The following is a 9,235-nucleotide window of genomic DNA, read 5'->3' on the forward strand; positions in this document are numbered from 1 at the left end:
TCACAGTGTCTATAGTATCCTTTATCTCAAGTTCTTTTTGGTAGATGCGATGTATCAAATCCCCGAAATTTGGATTGTTTAAAGATAATACGTCGTCTATAGAGCGGAAACTGAGATCAAAGGATCTAGCCAAACGATATTATTTCTTTCGGATCAGATCAGCTATAAAGTCAGCCTCATAAGAGTGAAGGAATAGGTCAGAAAGTAAAGGAACACAATTTGTTCCCATTGGAATACACGTCCACCACACTGGACAAATATGTTGTCGATTAAAAATCCTAGCATTTTGTAAACATCTTCCTCTGTATATTTGGAAAATGATTTGGAATTATTTCTTACAAAGTATGAGGAATCTCTACCAAGAACTACATATTTGTATCTAGGTGTACCATCTTTTTTTTGGAAAAAACAACGATGTATGATGTTTTTAAGTAGGGATTTTAACTGAGTATGGGGAATAGAAGTATACAGTGTTGAAAAATTATAGGTTTTAATGCTATTATATTCAGATAATTGTCTTGAATTTATAGTCTCCAAAGGATCTTTTTCAGGATCCACATTGAATTAATACCACTACGGGAGTAACAAGTGTTGTGGTAGGACTGCAGACCCTCTTTGACAGTTGTGAGTAGAGAAGTAAAAAGTTTTGAAAGAGGTTTGGTGGTACATTTTGCAGATCCAGCTATGAAACGTTTGTATTGATTCTTGTGGAGTTTAGGAATCCAGTACATAGACGGTAAATCACAATCATCATCCTAGGTAGAGAGACCAAAAAGAGGATAGCACAGATTTATGGTTTTCCACAATCTCCTCTTTGAAATGATGGTATACTTTTTTCGGTGTCCAACCTTTTCATTTCTCATGCAAACTCAAAAACACTCAAACGTAATTTCATGAAACTTTTGAATTGCTTATTCTAGTATTGGAAGCTCCATATATCTTTATGGTTTTACCTACACGATAAAGATCTTATTGTTTTTCGTATGTTTTTTCCACCAACATTTATTTTGACATGGCCCTGTTTCGTCGTCTTTCAAGATATCATCATCAAATTTGAACCCTTAATAGATTCATTTAAGGCTTTTATAGGATGACAATATTAAAGATTTCATCACCCGTTATAAAAGTTATCTCTCCTTTAAACGTGTTTTCTCCCACAAACTCCCTCTATTTTTTAGAATATCGTAATCATACTAGGTTACCCTGTAGAGGTCATCATGTACTATCAGCAGATGACCCTGCAAAGGATTTCATTTTCTTGTTTAAGAGATATGTTCCTTTGAAGCAGTTTCTTACAATCGCTTATATCTTGAAAAAACATAATAGATTAAAATGACATCGAATCTCGATCGAAATCCCCAAAATGACCAGGTAATGAGCTTTTCTGTTCATTGATTTTTCGTTGATCAATTGATCAATCACCTTATTCAGTGTTAATCTATTCTGATGGAGTCGGTTTTGGTGCATTTTTTGTAAAGGAGGCCCTTATTACTCATTAAAACTCATTAAACGAACCTAATTTAATTGTTGAAAACATACATTTTTCCTTGATTGCGTTCAAATGTAATGATATGCAGACAAATATGGTCAGGTTATTAACCTGGTGTCCCCATGTGTAGAAGTAAACATAGCCTGTTTACTCCAGATTAATGATCTATGGTATGAATTAAATAAATCTTCACTTTGTCGAAACGATTGCATTAAGTAATTGAAGTAATACATTAGAATCATGATGAGCGTCCACAGAAGTCTGTATTTGCCATGATTCCATTTTGATGCAGAAATTAAAACAAAATTATATAGTCCATATCATGGCTTACATTCGAGTTATAGATTTGCATATCAGTAAAGAAGTAAATTAGGAAAAGATACGGTAGAATGAAGGTTTTTACGAAATATCGAGACGAAAAAAAAAAAACATTATCAAAATGAAGTTAGGTATGTCACTGTTTCCCTGTTAAAATGTTCATCTGTTTGTTAACAGCTTTCACACAAACATTTACAAACTGAAATACACAATTATATGTCTGTTGGTTGTTCTGCTGGTCTAATCACCAAGAACACTTGTTGCAATAACACAATACTGAAGAATGAGAACTGTTTGTGACATCATACTATTCTCAGACTTTGATTTTAATATTTTACAACTTTAAAAATGCAGCAAAACGGAAATTTTGATCATTAGCTGATGCGTTAAATAGCCAAACTCTTAGAAGGTACATTAAAATTGATAGTCATTAAGTTTGATCATTCTCTGTTTGAATCACTAACAAATCTTATATATATATATATATATATTCAACCGAAGTCTTTTCAATAAACGTTGATTCTATATATCTCTCGGAGTTTTTTCAACTAAATATCACAATATGCACTGTACATGGATTCTTTTTATTTGCTTTTCGGCTCTTTTTAGCATTACCGTGGAATGTATTCAGATGAATACATTTTCTTTAGAGAAACAAAGAACAATTTTAATCTCCGAGTCTATCAAATTAATATCTGCAAAATCGCTGTTAGTGTGTGCAATGATTTGCAGTACTGACGATAAATGTTTGTACGGAAGTTACAACTCCGAGAGAAGCGAGTGTATCCTGGATGGTGTACGGAATGTGTCATTTGAAGAATCAACCAGTGGTTTGGTGTTCATGAAATATAAAGGTATTCTTTTGAGACTTGATATCTTGTTTTACATTAAGCATTTAGTGTTTTGAAGAAATGGTTGTTCGTTTAAATGCAAGTTTTAATGGCTTTCTCTAAGGGTTCATACGTATATTTTGAATATTTATTTCTCTGTTGTGCACTCAATAACCCATATGGGTATGGACGATTAAACCATTTAGAATGTTTGTATTAAAATGTATATTCAGTTTCCATTAATTAAAAAGTGGACATAAATATTTAGGGAAAATGCAAGGGAATGTAAATTTGGTTCCACACGCTACACTAAGCTTAATTTCTTCGTCAGTTTATTCATCTTTAGTTGAAGAACTGATTTTTGTTAATGGAAGCGATGTCTCACATTTATTTACCAGAACAAGATATCATATTGCACGTTTGACTACATGTTAACTAGAACGGCACAAAATATTACTAGTCATGTAGCCTCTGGTTTATGCCTCTTTAGGACTTTTGTTGAAAATATGCTGACAAATTTATAGACCGTTAGTGCGTATAAACACCATACATACAATTACAAATGTAAATGCTCTTTGATAATTTGTTAAGAAAACCCGTGGCAGTTAAATGCTGTTGCTTATAGGTGAAACAATTGAATAAATTGACGAACTAATTTCATGTTCAGTAATGTTAGTTACTGTGTAAAAAAGTTGAATTTAAAATAATTTAAAAATGGAATTTGGTCAGTAGATACATATTTATTTTGAGAGTTGCCTTTAAAAGCATGTACAATTCAAAGATTTGCAGAGAATCATCAATACGTTCTTTTGCATGGACCCTGAAAATAAATATTGAATATACACTTGTGATTTGATTACTTTTGAAATTAAAACTTCAAATCATCTTGATTAGAGCAGAGAATGTCTGTGATTATACTAATTAGTTTCATATTCGGTACTTTCAAGTTTTCGGTATATTTCTTTTTTAGATATTTGAACCAACTGTTAAATTTCAAGTAATTTTGTTAGAATGGTAATAATTATTTCTAACTAATTTCGCCAACAATAGTACACAATTATGTTGTTACGTTTCATGTGATAGACATAGAATAACCGCAATAATAGTTTTTTTCGTTACAGGAATTGAAGTTATTACCACATCTCTCAATGTACCAGTACCAGTACCATTTCTGACAGCATTTTTAGAGGGACGTTATTTTTCTTTCAAGGTTAAAGGATGTAACGATGTGTACATCGATACTGGTGTATTTTTTTTACGAATTGGATACAACAATGGCATCAACTCTCAAATATATGATTACTCAACGTATGGGTTTTCATTTTCTACACATGCTACGTCTATTATTGATTGTAATTGCTTCAAAGATTTCTGGATGTCTTGGGATGATTATACAATAGAAGCAGGAATAGGAGGAGTTGCAGGTACCAACACTTTCATTACGTATACTTCAGATACAGTTATCCCACCAGTAGCCGAAGTAAGGGTCAGGTCTTATGAAGAAGCTTACTGGATTTTCTAGATATCGGAAAGGAGATAAAAGTACAGAATATATTCTTTGCAAACTGCAAGCAACACACAAGTATATTGAACAAACATTAACTATCTCAAAATTCCCGGTCTTAAAATTTTTCTTATAGACACTAATTGGATATCTTTTTAATTTTACAATTATGTATGATCATGCAGTGCATAGTATATCACTTTTTTGATAAATGATATTAAGAAGTTTAGATATATTGAATTGATGCTTGTATTCTCAAAAGCGACGTCTTTAAAAAGATTTTTTTGGTTATAGTGCGTATATGGTAAAATGATTTACAAAGTTCGGAGTGAAATTGTGTCGTACCTTGTCAAGTAGTTTAATTCAGCTGCTAAGCACGCCATGATTGAGTAGGTAAATTCAAGCGTTTCAAGTCAAAATATGTATGTGCAGTCGAGAGACTGTTCATGTAAAATTTTTCATATGAATATACATTTTTCTCCACCGAATTCAATGTAATGTTTTTACCATACAAAAGATATATATATATATATATATATATATATATATATATATGTCAATTTGATTAAATCGATAATGGAAGGCTCAGGATGATTTTAAAGTTCCCCAACACCACAACCAAATTTTGCACGCACTGACTAATTATCTACCCTTTTCAATGAATTTTAATGCGATATAATTTATGTGTATTTTATCGGTGCATTTAATCAAAACAACATTCAACTGAAGAAGTAATGAAATTATGATATGAAACGGACGAAATTATTTTTATTACAAAACTTTTCATTTGCCATTCTCTGCCTGGTTTTTGCACGGATACACTCTCAATATGAATTCATAGGTGGAACTGTGCGTCAAGTCAACATTTCATATCCCATTCAATATGTCGCTCGGGTACAATAAGGTGGCATAAATGGTCAACCTGTGGTAAAATGTAATTTCCGCGATTAATTTCTTAATGTATGAGACGCAAGTTACATGTTTGTGTGTTACATCGAGTTACACTGGAAACTGTGTATCTTGATTGGTATTCACGAAAAACAGCGCTACAATACAAACTGTCATTTATGGCCATAGTAAAAAAATCAAATAATACATGCTAGAGGATTGCATATATATTGCACGGTCGTAATTTAAATGTTAAAATGCTTTGGACGATTAACCGTTTTAATCTGTGATTTTTCAGTAAGAGACTGAGATTTAGGAAATACATATTCTTGTTAAAGACTAAAAAAATATCATTATGTGTTATCTTGAAAACTGGTCCCGGTGTCATGTCTGGCATGGCTAGGAATTTGACTGAAATTTGCAACTCGGAAAAGAGATTTTCAGAAGTGAAATATTCATACGAAACAATCAGGTCATCATGACTATGTTTTGTCTCATAGTCAAAATAAAATCTTACAGAACGATGGTTTATAACGAGTACTGCTGAAGCTGAATGATTGTTAATAGTTTTTTTTTCAGACATCAGACTTATTTTTTTGCTATTTTCTTGTATGAAATTTTCAGATAAATATTAGCTCAATAAAATATAATAGATTTGTATCTCTTTTACCAAACATATCAAATATGTGAATTCAGTTTGTAGGTTATGTTTATAATGGTAATTTGGTTTTGGGGACGAACACTCGTTTACATCTTCGGTATAAACACCGGGATAGTCTCTCTTTAACCACAATTGTAAAACTATAAAGCTTAAGTTCGTACGTTATGTCCTTAATCGACAACATATTTGTCCAGTGTGGTGGACGTGTTCTACAACAAACGGTTGGCATTCCAATGGGAACAAATTGTCATCCGTTACTTGCTGACTTATTCCTTCACTCTTATTAGGCTGACTTTATAGCTGATCTGATCAGAAAGAAAGAATATCGTTTGGCTAGATCATTTAATCTCAGTTTCCGCTATATAGATGACGTATTATCTTTAAACAATCCTAATTTCGGGGATTTGATACATCGCATCTACCCAAAAGAACTTGAGATAAAGGATACTACAGACACTGTGAAGTCAGCCTCATATCTTGACCTACACTTTGAAATCGATGGTAAAGGAAAACTATTGACCAAACTTTAAGACAAACGTGATGACTTTTCATTCAGAATCGTCAACTTTCCTTTCATCAGTGGCAACATCCCTTCGGCTCCTGCGTATGGAGTGTTCATATCACAACTCATACGTTATGCCAGAGCTTGCCGAAACTACGCAGACTTTTTGTATCGCGCTAGAACTCTAACAAGGAGGCTTCTGGAACATGGTTATGTTGCTACAAGATTGAAGTCATCACTACAGAAGTTTTATGGTCGTTATCCTGAACTCGTGGATCGTTATGGTGTATCCATCTGCACCATGAAAACTGATTTATTCACCCGGTCATAGTTTTCCTCTCCTCGTTTGTCTACCCCGGACTTGACTTTTTATGAGCAACTCGGCGGGTGTTTCTAGAAAAACAGAGGACACTTACCCTACCGGTGCACCTAGTCCATGCTCCCAGTTTTTAGTGGAGTCCGAGTTGCTCATTTACTTTTGTTATTTTGTATGTATGATTTTAGTTACTTTATGTTCTTTGTTGTGAATGTCTGTTTTCCATGTCTGGTCTTTGTCCCTGGATTACATTCTTTTGATTACCGCTATAACCTTGGTTCTCTTGATTACTCTTTATTTACATGCGATTTAAGGTGAATAGTAATTTACACATACACTAGCCATGTCCAATAAGTTGCGTGCTGCTCACATGGCAATCGAAAATCAAACAACAGTTTAGGTCTCAATGCCTTTTAAGGGTTCCATATTAGAATACAATTCTAATATGACATCCGCCAAAACTCTTTAGACCACAGGCATGGTAAAAAAGATATAAACACATAACCAACATTTCGTGCAACTTCTAGACTGCATCTATTAAAATATATAAAGAAACTAGTCATATCAGAATCGACCTAAATCACAGAAACTCCATTTTATCATTGCTTTACCACGGGCTGGTGGTATCTCAACCCGTCGCTATCGCTCGGTGTAAAACAATGCGACATAAATGGCCAGCCCGTGGTACAACAATTATAAAATGGAGGTTCTGTGGTTTATTTCTTTAATATCCATGCTATCCATATTTTCATAGCGTCTGGAATATTAGTACAATATTAAGGTTTTTGGAGAAATTGGCATTTTTAGAACATCAATTTTATTTTGAAAAGTAAAATCTATAACGAATGAACCTATCACCTCAAATAAAATCAACAATCAACGACTGCGTCTACTACTCAAGACAAACACTTTGACACCATACAATTATAGATATCCTATAAATTTCCTTGTCATAACAAACAAAATGTATTCAATCTCTTTCTCAACGTTTTTAAAACGCCTATCACTGGAGCTAGATGTTGAAAATGTTCCTCCCAGCTCAGCCACTTTTTTGTTTCAAATACTATTTTTCTGATGACGTAGTTAAGCATCCAATCTGATTAGACAGATATTAATATAAATATTTCCTGTGTGTTTATTGATCAAAATAAAGCTGAGGATGTGTACATTGACAAAAATTGATGAAAATATGAACATATGACATGGATCTACATTGGTGCACATACCTATTTCTCCGGTTAAACGGTTAATGAAGTTTCTGCTCTTGCAACATGCAATAAACCCGACTATTTTCAACAACGATTGTAACCAAAAAAATGCAGTACAGATAAGTTTTTTAATAAAGGTTATTCAATTTGAGGCTTAACAATTATGTTTAGCAAGTAAAATTTGATGTAACTCATCAGTATTTTTTTTCAAAATTAAGTCCGCACATTCCATCTATAAATGAACCTCAAACTTTCTGACGTGCGAATAGAGCCGATAAATGATGTATATTTAATTTTACAATTATGTATGGTCATGCAGTATATAGTTTATCACTTTTTTGATAGATGATATTAAAAAGTTTAGATATATTGAATTGACCCTGTAATGCTTGTATTCTCAAAAATGATGTCTTTAAAAAGATCTTTTCCGAGTGGTTATGCCCCGTGCAGGTCCGGGTGTTAAAAGAATAGGCCTGCAGCAGCGCTAAGCTTGTCGTAAAAGGCGACTAAATAGTGCTCAGAACCCTAGCCGGGGTCTAGGGCGCTCTGCCCACAGAGCAACTGGGATGTGTGCCCCAGGTGGTGGAATGGGGTACTCCTGGCGTGTTACATGCTGGGGTTGTCAGGCTATAATACGGAAAACCTGACCGCAAACCATAGTGGTGCACCGTGTTGGGAAAGATGCCACGTTCCTCGCACGTTAAAGAACCCTACTGTGGTATTCGATAGGAATAGGAACCATAGGGCTCCGCCACAGGAGGCTAAATTGCCCGACCCTACCCATCTCTCCCTATTTCCAGTGGTAATCAAAATTTGTCGACCCCACTGTCCTTGTGTCCCATCCCTTTTTCATTTCATCATCATTTCATGTTCATTTTATCATCAATTTCATGTTCATCGTCTGAATATAGCTGAAATATTGCTGCTCGGACGTTAAACCCCAACAAACAAACAAACAAACAAACAAACCGAGTGGTTATAGTGCGTACATGGTAAAATGATGTACAAAGTTCGGAGTGAAATTATGTCGTACCATGTCAAAGTAGAATTCAATTTAATTCAACAACCAGATTTTTGTTACAGATAGACTTAAAAAGAAAAAAAAATTTTCAAGTGTCCTACTGTACAAAGTACATTGCCATTGCAATGTTTAGAAATACACAGATTTTATACGTTTGTGATTGTTGGGGTTTAACGTCCGAGCAGCAATATCTCAGCTACATTCAGACGATGAACATGAAATGGATGATAAAATGAACATGAAATGAAAAATGGGACGGGACACAAGGATAATGGGGTCGACAAATTTTGATTGCCACTAGAAAAAAGGGAAGGATGGGTAGGATCGGACAATTTAGCCTCCTGTGGTGGAGCGCAAAGGTTCCTACTCCTATCGAATACCACAGCAGTGTTCTTTAACGTGCGAGGAACGTGTCATCTTTCCCAACACGGTGCACCACTATGGTTTGCGGTCAGGATTTCCGTATTATAGCCTGACAACCCGAGCATATAACACGCC

The sequence above is a fragment of the Perna viridis genome, chromosome 11, assembly GCF_037379345.1.
Source record: "Perna viridis isolate PV_CMFRI_1.1 ecotype Kerala chromosome 11, ASM3737934v1, whole genome shotgun sequence".
In the NCBI taxonomy this organism is placed as follows: domain Eukaryota; kingdom Metazoa; phylum Mollusca; class Bivalvia; order Mytilida; family Mytilidae; genus Perna; species Perna viridis.